At 40.8% G+C, this 16,176-nt stretch overlaps 1 pseudogene across 1 annotated transcript in view; it reads right to left on the bottom strand.

Annotated features, from left to right (window-relative positions):
- The window catches only part of LOC143661022 (STAM-binding protein-like), a 31,935-nt pseudogene extending 29,309 nt beyond the window's left edge, over positions 1-2,626 (bottom strand). The window contains exon 1 of the transcript XR_013164388.1: positions 2,441-2,626. The product of XR_013164388.1 is annotated as an STAM-binding protein-like (transcript). The remainder of the gene's footprint in view (positions 1-2,440) is intronic.
- Positions 2,627-16,176: the final 13,550 nt, after the last annotated feature.

Genomic DNA, 16,176 nt, shown 5'->3' with positions numbered 1-16,176 from the left:
TTAAATTTCAGTTTGAGATTAGTAAAAATATGAAAAAAAATTTCCCATCCAAGTTCATGAACCCTTGAATTCTATCAAAGTATCCCTGTGGGTTCCCTAGAGCCCGGATTAAGAATCCTGGCACTATCTCAACCTTTATCAAGGTTTCAGAACCATGTGCATGTTGAGGACTCCTGAGCATATTATATTTCCAGCCCAGACCTCTTCAGTGAGTTCAAACAGCTATACTCTACCTCCTATTTGACATCTTTACTTGGATATCTCAAAGGCAAATAAAACTTAAATGACAAAAAACACAACACAACAAAAATCCTTGAACTGTTTTTTTTGCATGGGCAGGCACCGGGAATCAAACCCAGGTCTCCAGCACAGTAGGCGAGAACACTGCCTGCTGAGCCACTGTGATCCAATGCTTGAACTCTCGAATCTCCCCACCATCCAACCCATCTTTGACACCATTCTGCCCACCTCAGTAAACAGACCATTACAACCTAAGCTGCTAAAGGCAGAAAGCTGGAATCAACCTCAATACCACCTTCTTTCCCAAACTACCAGCAAGTCCTGTGTTCTTTACTGTCAAAATATCATCTCCAACTGCTGCTTTCTAGCCCAAGCCACTAGAATCTCTCCCAAACTAGTATGAGTTGCCTAACTAGTTTCTCTGCCTTCTCTCAACACCTCTCCACCATTTACCACATTATAGCCAGTATTTATATATTTCAAATGTAGGTAAGATTAGGCCACAAACTCACTTAAAAATTTTCAGCGGTTTTCTACTGCTTTCAAGATAAAATGCGAACTCCCTATCATGGCCTCTAAAGGCCTACATGTTCAGACCCTGTTTGCCTCTCCAACCACATCTGTAGTCACTCTCCCTCCTCACTTGATACATTACAAGCACAACGATCTTTCAATCCCAGAACACACTACGGTGTTTCCTACTTACCAGCTCCTGAACATGTGGTTACCCATTTTAAATGCTGTGCCCGATGGCCTATTGTATCCTTCAATACTCAAATCTTACCTTCTCAGACAGACCTTTCCCTGGCTACTCTATTTAATTAGACACCCCTGGTTATTCTCTGTCACAGCACCCTCTTTGTTGCCTTCATAGCATTTTCCTGATTTTGAAGCCTTATATTTATTTGCTTCTCTGTTTACCGTCTTCTCCTACAACTAGAAAAGAACATCAATAAGGGCAAGGGTCATGTTTGTATTCACTACGTATATCCAGCACCTAGTGCAGTGCCAAGCACACAGTTGGTATACTCAATATATATTTGTTGAATAAATATGGTGCTAGCCTCCAAGCACGTTCTTTGTGGGACAACAGGATCCAATAGCCCTTTAAAAAATACCTAGTTGAGTGAGTTTATGACTCTACTCGATTATCTCAATTAGTGATTCCCAAAAGGAATTATGCCTATTGGTCCTCTTCTGGGGAGTATTATCTACAAGAGTACTGGAAATAAGCAGTGGGGACAACCAATTCAATAGGCTGAGCCCCTGATCTTAGGGCTTGCCCCATGAAGCTTATTCCTGCAAAGGAGAAGCTAAGCCCACTGATAATCATGCCTTAGAGTCACCACCAGAGTGACAGAATGGCAAGAAGGCGTGAGGATGTGCTCTACTTGATGCACAGGGAACTCTGAACAGGAAATGGAATCATGTAGGTAAAATGTCCTATGAACAAGTAAAAACCATATAAATACACTGTAATAATAATTGTTATTGTTTTAAAAAGGTCCTGCCTGGTATTATGAAAGAACCAGAATAATTATAATTAAGACCTTTTAACATTATTCCCTTCTTAAATTACAAGTCATTTCATTGCCACAGAGTTTTAGGAGTTGTGCCCTGCTAACAGTACTGAAATCTTTCATTTATACTGCCTGCTCTAAGATACTAAGCAGCTCAAGGGAAAGGTCTTAATATGATGAGCCATACAAACTATAGGCTGTCAATAATTAATTTGATGACTTGGGTGATCATGAGAAAGGTTAAGAAAAGATTCCTCCTAAATGACTCAATTTGCTGCAAAATAAGTAAAGGCAGGAATTCTACCTCTGCTAACCCTCAACACTAATCCTCTGCCTAGATGCCTACATAGAGATGCCAGTAAAAACATTCATCAATACTTACACACTCAATTTAACCACCAATGCTTTTGCCTACAGCTGGGCCATGTACGCATAGTCCAAGAAGCTACATCTCTTACTCACGAAATTACTGAGTCACGAAAATAACATCTTCAGTGCCTGTGTCTGTGAATGGCAAAGACATCAATACGGAGGAGCTGCCAGCAAAAATGATTAATATTAATGATGTGGTAAAGTTCTCTAGTTTTAGCAATTCTGAGCAAAACATGTACACAGAAGAGCAGAATAAGTGAGGCATCAGTCACTGGGAAAGGAAAAAAAGTAAACTGTAGATATCTTACGTGATATACTTGTTATAGAGAATGAAGGCATGTTCAATGTTGCCTTCTTCCAAGTAAACAGATGCCATTCGGATAATCTCAACTCCAGAGCGGAAGTATCGACGGGGTGGAATATCTTCATTTACCTCCACAGTACTACCCCGCTGGGAGAGAAGCCTTACCCGGTCTTCGGGTGGGAGGCTCACATCCCCATAGTCCGTCTTTTGTGCGCGCTGGGCGGGGAAGCGCAGGGCCCGGCGGGTCGGACGCCAGCCCACGGGAACGACAGCCAGCGGGGGACTCGCCCGCGGCGGGCCGTCGGGGTCCCGGGGCAGGGGAAGGCTGTGGCCCTACACTCACCGCGGCTGCTCCCCTCCAGGGTCCCGCCACGCTCAGCGCCCCGGCCTCACCACACAACCCGGACCCTTACCCACGTTTCCCCCGGACGACACTCGGAGCTTCCGGAAACGTCACATCCGGCACCCGCCCCACGCACTCTAGCTCGTGGGTCAATTTTCTTTTCCAGACATGAATGGAGCTGTGGGTGGGGCTAGGTTCGCCGAAACGAGGCGAAGGAGGAACCGTGGAAGTAAAGAAACGGATCGGTTAAACGTAAAACAGAAAAAACCGTACAGTTTATTCTGTGAACATTTGCAAACACACAGAAAAATTGGAAGAATTTTACAGTGAATGCCCATATACCTACCATATGGTTTCCTTTCTTACCATTTTACTATACTTGTTTTATCACCTGTCTATCCGTGCGTGGATCCATCTTGTCTGTAAAAATGCAGTTCAAAGTAAATTGCAGACATCACCTTACTTCCACCTGAGTACTTAAGCACGCATATCATTGACTAGAGTTCACTAATTGCTTGCAGTTTTTTTTCTAACGGGAAAAATACAATGAAATGCACAAATTTTTTAAAAATCTTATAAGCGATGAACCGACATACGGACGTTCTTGACATACAATCATTCTTGACATACGCACATTCTTGATATGGTTACAATCGATGGCTCATAATATCATAACATAGTTATGTATTCATCACCACTATCTTTTTTATTTTTTTATTAACGGAAAGAAAAAAAAAAATTAACACAAAATTTAGAAATCATACCGTTCTACATATGCACTCAGTAATTCTTAACATCATCACATAGATGCATGATCATCGTTTCTTAGTACATTTGCATCGGTTTAGAGGAACTAGCAACACAACAGAAAAATCTATAAAATGTTAATATAGAGAAAAGAAATAAAAGTAGTAATAATAGTAAAAAACAAACAAACAAACAAAAACAAAAAAATCTATCCGATCCACGCACGGATAGACAGATGCAGTTCCCCTATAGCTCAGATGCAGCTTCATTCAGTGTTTTAACATGATTACTTTACAATTAGGTATTATTGTGCTGTCCATTTTTGAGTTTTTGTATCTAGTCCTGTTGCACAGTCTGTATCCCTTCAGCTTCAATTACCCATTGTCTTACCCTGTTTCTAACTCCTGCTGGACTCTGTTACCAATGGCATATTTCAAGTTTATTCTCGAATGTCCGTTCACATCAGTGGGACCATACAGTATTTGTCCTTTAGTTTTTGGCTGGACTCACTCAGCATAATATTCTCTAGGTCCATCCATGTTATTACATGTTTCATAAGTTTATCTTGTCTTAAAGCTGCATAATATTCCATCGTATGTATATACCACAGTTTGTTTAGCCATTCTGCTGTTGATGGACATTTTGGCTGTTTCCATCTCTTTGCAATTGTAAATAACGCTGCTATAAACATTGGTGTGCAGATGTCCGTTTGTGTCTTTGCCCTTAAGTCCTTTGAGTAGATACCTAGCAATGGTATTGCTGGGTCGTATGGCAATTCTATATTCAGCTCTTTGAGGAACCACCGAACTGCCTTCCACAGTGGTTGCACCATTTGACATTCCCACCAACAGTGGATAAGTGTGCCTCTTTCTCCGCATCCTCTCCAGCACTTGTCATTTTCTGTTTTGTTGATAATGGCCATTCTGGTGGGTGTGAGATGATATCTCATTGTGGTTTTGATTTGCATTTCTCTAATGGCCAGGGACATTGAGCATCTCTTCATGTGCCTCTTGGCCATCCGTATTTCCTCTTCTGGTAGGTGTCTGTTCAAGTCTTATTCCCATTTTGTAATTGGGTTGGCTGTCTTTTTGTCGTTGAGTTGAACAATCTCTTTATAAATTCTGGATACTAGACCTTTATCTGATATGTCATTTCCAAATATTATCTCCCATTGTGTAGGCTGTCTTTCTACTTTCTTGATGAAGTTCTTCGATGCACAAAAGTGTTTAATTTTGAGGAGCTCCCATTTATTTATTTCTTTCTTCAGTGCTCTTGCTTTAGGTTTAAGGTCCATAAAACCGCCTCCAGTTGTAAGATTCATAAGGTATCTCCCTACATTTTCCTCTAACTGTTTTATGGTCTTAGACCTAATGTTTAGATCTTTGATCCATTTTGAGTTAACTTTTGTATAAGGTGTGAGATACGGCTCTTCTTTCATTCTTTTACATATGGATATCCAGTTTTCTAGGCACCATTTATTGAAGAGACTGTTCTGTCCCAGGTGAGTTGGCTTGACTGCCTTATCAAAGACCAAATGTCCATAGATGAGAGGGTCTATATCTGAGCACTCTATTCGATTCCATTGGTCGATAAATCTATCTTTATGCCAATGCCATGCTGTTTTGACCACTGTGGCTTCATAATATGCCTTAAAGTCCGGCATCGCTAGACCTCCAGCTTCGTTTTTTTTCCTCAAGATGTTTTTTAGCAATTCGGGGCAACCTGTCCTTCCAGATAAATTTGCGTATTGGTTTTTCTAATTCTGAAAAATAAGTTCTTGGGATTTTGATTGGTATTGCATTGAATCTGTAGATCAGTTTAGGTAGGATTGACATCTTAATTGTATTTAGTCTTCCAATCCATGAACACAGTATGCCCTTCCATCTATTTAGGTCTTCTGTGATTTCTTTTAGCAGTTTTTTGTAGTTTTCTTTATATAGGTTTTTTGTCTCTTTGGTTAAATTTATTCCTAGGTATTTTATTCTTTTAGTTGCGATTGTAAATGGGATTCATTTCTTGATTTCCCCCTCAGCTTGTACATTACTAGTGTATAGAAAAGCTACAGATTTTTGAATGTTGATCTTGTAGCCTGCTACTTTGCTGTACTCATTTATTAGCTCTAGTAATTTTGTTGTGGATTTTTCTGGGTTTTCTACATATAGAATCATATCGTCTGCAAACAGTGATAGTTTTACTTCTTCCTTTCCAATTTTGATGCCTTGTATTTCTTTTTCTTGTCTAATTGCTCTGGCTAGAACTTCCAACACAATGTTGAATAATAGTGGTGATAGTGGACATCCTTGTCTTGTTCCTGATCTTAGGGGGAAAGTTTTCAATTTTTCCCCATTGAGGATGATATTAGCTGTGGGTTTTTCATATATTCCCTCTATCATTTTAAGGAAGTTCCCTTGTATTCCTATCTTTTGAAGTGTTTTCAACAGGAAAGGATGTTGAATCTTGTCAAATGCCTTCTCTGCATCAATTGAGATGATCATGTGATTTTTCTGCTTTGATTTGTTGATATGGTGTATTACATTAATTGATTTTCTTATGTTCAACCATCCTTGCATACCTGGGATGAATCCTACTTGGTCATGATGTATAATTCTTTTAATGTGTTGTTGAATACGATTTGCTAGCATTTTATTGAGGATTTTTGCATCTGTATTCATTAGAGAGATTGGTCTGTAGTTTTCTTTTTTTGTAATATCTTTGCCTGGTTTTGGTATGAGGGTGATGTTGGCTTCATAGAATGAATTAGGTAGTTTTCCCTCCACTTCGATTATGTTGAAGAGTTTGAGGAGTGTAGGTACTAATTCTTTCTGGAATGTTTGATAGAATTCACATGTGAAGCCGTCTGGTCCTGGACTTTTCTCTTTAGGGAGCTTTTGAATGACTAATTCAATCTCTTTACTTGTGATTGGTTTGTTGAGGTCATCTATTTCTTCTTGAGTCAAAGTTGGTTGTTCATGTCTTTCCAGGAACCCGTCCATTCCATCTAAATTGTTGTATTTATTAGCGTAAAGTTGTTCATAGTATCCTGTTATTACCTCCTTTATTTCTGTGAGGTCAGTAGTTATGTCTCCTCTTCCATTTCTGATCTTATTTATTTCCATCCTCTCTCTTCTTCTTTTTGTCAATCTTGCTAAGGGCCCATCAATCTTATTGATTTTCTCATAGAACCAACTTCTGGTCTTATTGATTTTCTCTATTATTTTCATGTTTTCAATTTCATTTATTTCTGCTCTAATCTTTGTTATTTCTTTCCTTTTGCTTGCTTTGGGGTTAGTTTGCTGTTCTTTCTCCAGTTCTTCCAAGTGGACAGTTAATTCCTGCATTTTTGCCTTTTCTTCTTTTCTGATAAAGGCATTTAGGGCAATAAATTTCCCTCTTAGCACTGCCTTTGCTGCGTCCCATAAGATTTGATATGTTGTGTCTTCATTTTCATTCGCCTCTAGGTATTTACTAATTCCGCTTGCAATTTCTTCTTTGACCCACTTGTTGTTTAAGAGTGTGTTGTTGAGCCTCCATGTATTTGTGAATTTTCTGGCACTCCGCCTATTATTGATTTCCAACTCCATTCCTTTATGATCCGAGAAAGTGTTGTGTATGATTTCAATCTTTTTAAATTTGTTAAGACTTGCTTTGTGACCCAGCATATGGTCTATCTTTGAGAATGCTCCATGAGCACTTGAAAAAAAGGTGTATCCTGCTGTTGTGGGATGTAATGTCCTACAAATGTCTGTTAAGTCAAGCTCATTTATAGTAATATTCAGATTCTCTATTTCTTTATTGATCCTCTGTCTAGATGTTCTGTCCATTGATGAGAGTGGTGAATTGAAGTCTCCAACTATTATGGTATATGTGTCTGTTTCCCTTTTCAGTGTTTGCAGTGTATTCCTCACGTATTTTGGGGCATTCTGGTTCGGTGCGTAAATATTTATGATTGTTATGTCTTCTTGCTTAATTGTTCCTTTTATTAATATATAGTGTCCTTCTTTGTCTCTTTTAACTGTTTTACATTTGAAGTCTAATTTGTTGGATACTAGTATAGCCACTCCTGCTCTTTTCTGGTTGTTATTTGCATGAAATATCTTTCCCCAACCTTTCACTTTCAACCTATATTTATCTTTGGGTCTAAGATGTGTTTCCTGTAGACAGCATATAGAAGGATCCGGTTTTTTAATCCATTCTGCCAGTCTATGTCTTTTGATTGGGGAATTCAGTCCATTAACATTTAGAGTTATTACTGTTTGGATAATATTTTCCTCTACCATTTTGCCTTTTGTATTATATATATCATATCTGACTTTCCTTCTTTCTACACTCTTCTCCATGCCTCTCTCTTCTGTCTTTTTGTATCTGACTCTAGTGCTCCCTTTAGTATTTCTTGCAGAGCTGGTCTCTTGGTCACAAATTCTCTCAGTGACTTTTTGTCTGAGAATGTTTTAATTTCTCCCTCATTTTTGAAGGACAATTTTGCTGGATATAGGAGTCTTGGTTGGCACTTGTTCTCTTTTAGTAACTTAAATATATCATCCCACTGTCTTCTAGCTTCCATGGTTTCTGCTGAGAAATCTACACATAGTCTTATTGGGTTTCCCTTGTATGTGATGGATTGCTTCTCTCTCACTGATTTCAAGATCCTCTCTTTCTCTTTGACCTCTGACATTCTAACTAGTAAGTGTCTTGGCGAACGCCTATTTGTGTCTAATCTCTTTGGGGTGCGCTGCACTTCTTGGATCTGTAATTTTAGGTCTTTCATAAGAGTTGGGAAATTTTCAGTGATAATTTCTTCCATTAGTTTTTCTCCTCCTTTTCCCTTCTCTTCTCCTTCTGGGACACCCACAACACGTATATTTGTGCGGTTCACATTGTCCTTGAGTTCCCTGATACCCTGTTCAAAATTCTCTTTCCGGACAGTTTCTATTTCTTTTTGGAATTCAGATGTTCCATCCTCCAAATCACTAATTCTATCTTCTGTCTCTTTAAATCTGTCATTGTAGGTATCCATTGTTTTTTTCCATCTTTTCTACTTTATCCTTCACTTCCATAAGCTCTGTGATTTGTTTTTCTATTTCTTCTTTTTGATTAGCCCATGTCTTCTTCATGTCCTCCCTCAATTTATCGATTTCGTTTTTGAAGAGGTTTTCCATTTCTGTTCGTATATTCAGCATTAGTTGTTTCAGCTCCTGTATCTTATTTGAACTATTGGTTTGTTCCTTTGACTGGGCCATATTTTCAATTTTCTGAGCGTGATCCGTTATCTTCTGCTGGCGTCTGGGCATTTAGTCAGATTTCCCTGGGTGTTGGACCCCACAGGTTGAAAGATTTTTCTGTGGAATCGCTGGGTTCTGTTTTCCTTATCCTGCCCAGTAGGTGGCGCTCGTGGCACACGTTTGTCTACGGGTTCCACCAGTGAAAGTTGCTGTGGGTCCTTTAACTCTGGAAAATTCTCGCCATAGGGGAGGCTCGGCAGAAGCGTCTTGGAAGAGTGCCAGCCGGCCCGGGGTTCCGAACGTGGGGAGGGTTGCTGGCCGCCGCAGCACGGGAGAGCGTCCGGCCGAATTACCTTGTCGGCCCGGGGCGCCAAGCGTGGCGGGAGGGCGCCAGCTGTCGCAGCCCGGGAGAGTGCACTGTTCCCAGCCGGACCGGGGAGTCACGTGTTTGGAAGGGACCCCCCGGTCACTGTTCTCTGCAGTCTGGGGATTTCCGACCCAACTCTCTCAGTTGGTTCGGGGGGGCCTCGCGTGGTGGGGGCGCCAGCCGCTGCGGCCTAAGGGGACCGTGTGTCCAATTCTGCCAGCTGGCCTGGGAAGGAGGAAGGGAGGGACTCCGGCCGCTTGCCGTCCCACCCAGGAAAGCCCGTGCCCCTCGGTGATCTCACCGGAGCTGGTTCTCCCAGACAGTCAGCCATTCCAGGATGGGGTACGCCGTCCCTTTGATCTCCGTCGTGGCTCCGGGAACTGCTCTGTATTGTCTCCACTCCCCCAGTAGTTGTTCTGGAGGAGGAAAGGTGAGGGTGGCAAGGCTGTCGAGGCCGGTGGCGGAGGAGCCGGTGAAGGCGGAAGAGGGGAGAGGAGGGTGGGCGGGTCGGCTGCTGCGGGGCGTGGGCGCCGCACGGCGGGCCGGCGGACAAAGAGGGGAGAGCCATCACCACTATCTTTTTTTTGAACATTTTCATCTCTCCAGAAAACGAAAAAGAAATAAACTCATATATGCCATACTCCTTACCATTCCTTTTCATTGATCACTAGTATTTTAGTCTACTCAATTGATTTTAACCTTTGTTCCCCCAATTATTTATTTTTTATCCATATTTTTTACTTATCTATCCATACCATAGATAAAAGAAGCATCAGAAACAAGGTTTTCACAATCACACAGTCACATTGCGAAAGCTCTATCATTATACATTCATCTTCAAGAAACATGGCTACTGGAACACAGCTCTACTGTTTCAGGCACTTCCCTCTAGCCTAATAGAGCTTAAACTAAAAAAGGAATATCTATATAATGTGTTAAGGATAACTTCTAGAGTCTGAAATCTCTCAGCTACTGCCACTTTTTGTCTCATTTCTCTCTTCCCCCTTTCAGTCCAGAAGGTTGTCTCAATCCCTTGATGCTGAGTCCCAGCTCATTCTAGGATTTCTGTCCCATGTTGCCAGGGAGGTTTACACCCCTGGGAGTCATGTCCCAAGTAGAGGGGGGAAGGCAGTGAGTTTGCTTGCCCTGTCAGCTGAGAGGGAGAAAGAGGTCACATCTGAGCAACAAAAGAGGTTCTCTGGGAGTGACTCTTAGGCCTAATTTTAAATAGGCTTAGCCTATCCTTTGTGGGGATGTTTCATAGGAACAAACCCCAAGATTAAGGGCTTGGCCTATTGATTTGTTTGTCCCCACTGCTAGTGAGAATATCAGGAATTCTCCAGATGGGGAAGTTGAATTTTCCCCCTTTCTCCACATTCCCCCAAAGGGACTTTGAAAATACATCTTTATTCACTGTTCAAATTATTCTGAGATTTATCAGCGCATCACACCAACCTGGACAAACCTACAAAATCTCATGCCCTATTCAAGGGTCCACGTACTTATGGTGTTCAATTAAACTGTCCATTTAAGTTAAATTAGGAAATGCACTGGTCAAAATATAAATTTTGGACCACATAAATATTTCTTGCTTCAGTCTCACACAGAAGTTGAGTTTTTAAAATATGAATGACCATTTCTTTTCAACACCTTGCAATATTGACACTCCTTTGTTCTTCCTCATGCAAAAACTTTTTAAATTTTTATGTTTAGTCACTATCATTGTACACTGTAGGCATTTCTAGAGTATACCGTCTCAGTATTTATCATCTATCTTTCCTTCTGATTTCATACGTGCCCCCAGCCCTCCTCCCTCTATCATTCTCACATTCAGCTTCATTCAGGAAATGCACAGATCTTAAGTGTATGTTTGTTGAATGTTTACAAATACATACCAGGTATTACTTTAATACACTGCCCCTTACCCCTCCCCCCAATTAATTGGTTTTTTTCCAAATCATTTTGACTTTGGATAGGGATTTTCTGCCAGATAGCCCCTCCATCACACTCAGAAAAATCCTGCATTCAAGGAGGCATTACTGATCCAAGTGCCATATGTTAAGATTTTGAGGAAAAGATTTTAAGTTATGACCGAGAAGGATATAAAAGAGGGGCGCACATAATCATAAACAGTGACCACCAGGCAGACAGACTGTGCCTGTTAGAAAACCAATAAGCTCAGGTGCCGGCAGGTCTCATGATGACAACTAAGAGAATATAGAAAGTAGGTGTCAGTCCTGGTGGTGAGGAGATTCATAAGCGTTCAGCAAAATGTTTGGCCTCTACTGCAAGTGGGTAAACATTCTTGCTTTACCTTATATGAACCAGAAGCAACAAGCAGAGAAACCCCAGCCAAATGTGAATACCTGATAGTCCTCCTTTCCTGCTCAGCTGGAGAAGTTGAAAAGTGGACAACTTTGTACATACGACCAGGAAGTTAATGCTGCAAAATTTGTACCAGGTTCTTGGCATAAGCAGAACTTGGCTTGATATTCTCCCAACTCCTCCTCCGAAGATTGGAGTCTGGGCATGGGAGGCATTCTGTTAACTAGCAGGTGTCAGCAGCTCTCCTGGTGGACTAAGGCAAGGCTAGGAATTTAGGTGCTCTGTCCTTCTGATGCCCACATCCGGCAAGTAACCTCTTGCATACTTCACTATCAGTCTCCTGCTCTACTGCACATTTATTCCTATCTGCTCTTTCCTGGGCAGCGGCAGGAGACTTCCAAAAGACCAAATTCTTAACTTGAACTATAGCATTATGGGACAGAAAACACGGGCTTAGAGAAGCCTTCAAGAGGAGACAAAATCAAGAAGACCCCAGGCAGATGTCACTTGTCTACTTCGTTTATTTTGAAAATTGCTATCTCTTGTCAAAAAAAAAAAAAAAAGATTGGTTGGGAAAGTGAATTCTTATACAAATTCGGAAAAATCCTTGATGTGTATTGTTAGAATTAATGGTTACATGTGTATGCATGAGGTCAGTTTTATTTTAGACATATTTCCTTTCTTTTTTATCTACTAGTTAATTGTGATATATACTTTATTTCCTAGCTGAAGTAGTGCATCTCTTGGCCCCAGTGTATAGGTGCTGAGTAAATGGTGAATTTTCAAAATTATTTGTTTTTATTAATATATATTATATATTCACATACCATGTAATCATCCAAAGTGTACAATCAGTTATTCACAGTATCATCATATAGCTGTGCATTTATCATCAAAATTGACTTTTTTTAGTTTTTGCAAAACACGTGATTTTAAAGGCAGCCTTATATTCTCCTTCCCTTCCTTCCTTACAAATGTCAATGATTTTGTAAAACATGTAAGTTTAGTTTGCACACACTTCTACTGGTAATATCTCAAACAGTATTCCTGAAGGAGTATGCAGGACTGTTTTTCTTTGAGAGAATTAGGTAGTAATTCTCCAAAAAAAGGTCTTTTTAAAACCACTTTAAGCAGAGGGAACATAGATAGGTTGTAAAAAAATCCCCTTTTAAAAGTATACTGCCATAATGCATTTTTGCTTGTAGATTTTATATTTTGTGGATTAAAGCACATAAGAATGATGGCAGGAGGGTAGTGAAATCAGATTTAAGTTCACCCAGGAATAGGGTCGGTGTTGGAAAGAGTGGAAGATACAGTAGGGAAAGAGGTCTCATTTTGACTGACTCATTCTAACTCACCTAGTAAAGAGTTAAAAGCACAGATTCCTGGAATTCACCTTAGATGATTCTGATTCAGTGACCTGGGAATAGGTGAGATCCAGGGATTGCCATTTTTAAAACATGCCTACCTTGGGACTCATTGAGTAAATAGGCAGCTCAGTTTTCTCAATTTACTCAGCCATATCTAACTAGCACTGTAAGAGGATTTCAAATCATGACTAGGACCCCGTGTTGTAAAGGCCAGTCTTTCATTTGTTCACTCAATCTACAAGCATTTACTGGGTGCTTATTCTGTGCTAGCACTAAATTAGGCATTGGGCATTCAAGAGGGATCAAATTCCTATTAATTGATTGGAATTTGGGGGTGGGGTGGGGGCTGTGTGGTGGGGTGCATGGCAGACTCAGGTAAATGCTTTCACTATAATGTGTTAAGTGTGGTGGAAAGGATACAGGCACATTGTCATGTGAACATGGATGAGGAATGCCTACCTACCCTAGGCTGGGGCTTTTTGATGCTATGTAATTTTACAATTGTGCCTCTCTACTCCATACACATATATGCTCATACATTGTGCCTATGGAAATATTTACCTTTGAATTTAAAGTAAATTAAAAATTTGAGAAATGTAATGGCACCTTTTGACATAACTGAGGTGCTTGAATTTTGCACCCCAGTAAAAATCATGCGTGCTGTATTAGTTAGAATTACATTCTAAACTCCAATGAACAGCAGCTTAAACAAGTTAGAAGTTTATTTCTGTCTCAGGCAAACAAATTTCGAAGCAGATAGTCTGTGGCTAAGTATGGCGGCCCCTGATGTTCCAAGACCCAGTGTTCCTTTTGTCTTGTTGCTTCACCATCTGTGATAGCTCAAATCTCATTGTCCCAAGTGGCTACTTAAGGTCAGGCCATCATACCCATATTTCAGACAGCTGGAAGAAAGAAGGGCAAAACATAATATGCCCCTCCCTCTCCTTTAAAGAACATGTTCTAAAATTTCACTCCATTTTCGCTTACTGTCCCTACTCCAAAACTTAGAGCTACTAGCAAGGTAGCAAAGTTTGACTCCCCCCACCCCACCCCACTGGGTCATATGCCCAGTTCTCTCACTAATGAAGCAGAGGAGAATATGTATATTGGGGAACCCTCTGCAGTCTCTGCCACAGAGATAAAGCCCCCTTATCCCCAGATAAGCAAAGGACCTAGTAAGCTTTTTTTTTTCCAGGTGATTCTTTACCCAGGTAAGTCTTAAGTATGCCACCTTAGCTGCATTAATATTTGGAATAGAAAAGAGATGCTTTCAAATTATACCTACCAATATTTTACTGCAGAAGGGATTTTTGAGCTGTGCTTTGCACATACCATTTTTTAAATAATAATGTTAACGTTTTGGATAATAGGGTTGATTGTCACTAGAGTATTGTACTAGGTAGGGTTCTCTAGCGAAACAGAATCAGCAGGAAATACATGTAGATATAAAATTTATTAAAGTGTCTCACTTAACTGTGGAAACATAGAATGCAAGGTCTGTAGGCAGGGTGCAATCTGGTAACTCTAATGAAGGTCCACAATGAACTCTACAGGAGAGGCTTGCTGGCTGAAGCAGGAAGAGAAACTGTCTCTTTTGAATCCTTAAAAGCTTCCCAGTGATTACACTAAGTGTCACTTATTGCAGAAGACACTCCCTTTAGCTGATTACAAATGCAATCAGCTGTGGATACAACTGATGCAATCATGATTTAAGTCCATGATGTCCCCATAGCAACAGACAGGCCAGCACCTGCCTGACCAGAGAAATGGACACCACCACCTGGCCAAGTTGACATATGAACCTGAACATGACAGTCCACCCCTTGTCAACTTGGCAACTATGCACATCACCTTAAACCATACTTAATCTCTGAATAGAAAACAATAACAGGCACATTTTTTCCCTTGCCTAACAATACTCAACTGTCCTGTGTACAGCCAGAAATGCATAAAATCTCCGCAAAATAGGGTGCAAGTCCTTGGATAATATTCATTCTTAAATTTGATATCTTACAACTTAAATACTATAACATGAACAAAACAGCATTACAGTCCTCATTTTTGTATCTGATCATGTGGTCATAGTTCATATTTATGACTACCTTCTTCCATGTTCCCTTTACCCTCAGCAAGCACTTCAGCTGATCATGGTTCTTTGCCTGGTGGGGTGACCCAAACCTTCATTCCTGAAGTTTCAGAGCCATTGGTAGTCCTGCCTGGGTTGGGTTGTTGCAGTTTTCCATTGCCTTTAATCACAGGACATGATAGTACTAAAAGATGCCCTAGAGGATCTCCTATATTCCAGGATAACTCTTCTTTACCTCCACTGTGTAATTGCAGTCCTATTTCACCTGAGAGTCAGGGTCAGTCACCCCAGCCAGTAAAGTAATCCCCTTCTTGGCCTGTTAATCCAGGGGCATGAGTAGCCTAAAGTGACCAGGTGGCAGGCTTAGATTCCAGTTCAGTGGAATCATTGTTGTTTCTCCTGGTGGAAGTACTCTCCCTTGTGGAACTAAAACCTGTAGACCAGCAGAGCTCAAGGTCACAGAGACAGGAAACAAAAATTTTCCTAGTGGATGGCTAGGGGTAATAGTGAGTGCCATTCCCATTTCCACCCCTTGTTTCCTGGTCCCATGGATCCTGGCCATGGGAGAAACAACATCATACAGTGGATGCTGATTCAGAGCATATACAGCCTCCTGGAGAACATTTCCTCAGGGAAAGGCAAGGCATTGCCACCCAATTTGCACCAATTCTGGACTGATAGAATGGTGAAAGGCCTTTTCCGTTTCATAAATGGTGATTTTTACTCCAGCTCCTGCTATTACAGGTGGGCCTCATACAGCTGAAGTTCACTTGGCTAGACCCCAAAGCCTATCTACTGTCCCCAGTATAACTCTGAACACTTGCCACTCATGTAATGGTTTCCCTTATGTTTTGTGGATTCATCTTCCCCAGCTATAATAATGCAGGTCTGAGACAAACCAAATCTGTTGGAGGTGTGTCCTGAGTCCTCTCATTTCTAAAATACCCATCTGGTAGGCAATGAAATAAGGCCAGTCTCCCTGAGAGACTTTTTACATTTGTCTTGGTCAACCCTGACTCATCTTCTGCCATCTTCAACTTTATACAAATTTTCTTCTTTTAACCCTAACCTCAGACACTGCTTCTTACTTCTGCCATTTACTCCACCCCTGCTTCTTTTTATAAGTCCATATAATTTCATCCCTTGTGGCCTTCATATTTCTGGACCAAGTGCCTTTCTATTTCTTCATTCCTTATCCCCTTTTCCCCATTCTCCCAGCCAACTTCCCCCACCTTCTTTCTAATGCCCCCTCAATCCCAACCCCATCAAAGAAAACACAAGTT

The sequence above is a fragment of the Tamandua tetradactyla genome, chromosome 17 (assembly GCF_023851605.1).
Source record: "Tamandua tetradactyla isolate mTamTet1 chromosome 17, mTamTet1.pri, whole genome shotgun sequence".
NCBI lineage: Eukaryota > Metazoa > Chordata > Mammalia > Pilosa > Myrmecophagidae > Tamandua > Tamandua tetradactyla.
The sequence above is the reverse complement of the archived record's forward strand: the minus strand, read 5'-3'. Positions and strand labels throughout refer to the sequence as shown.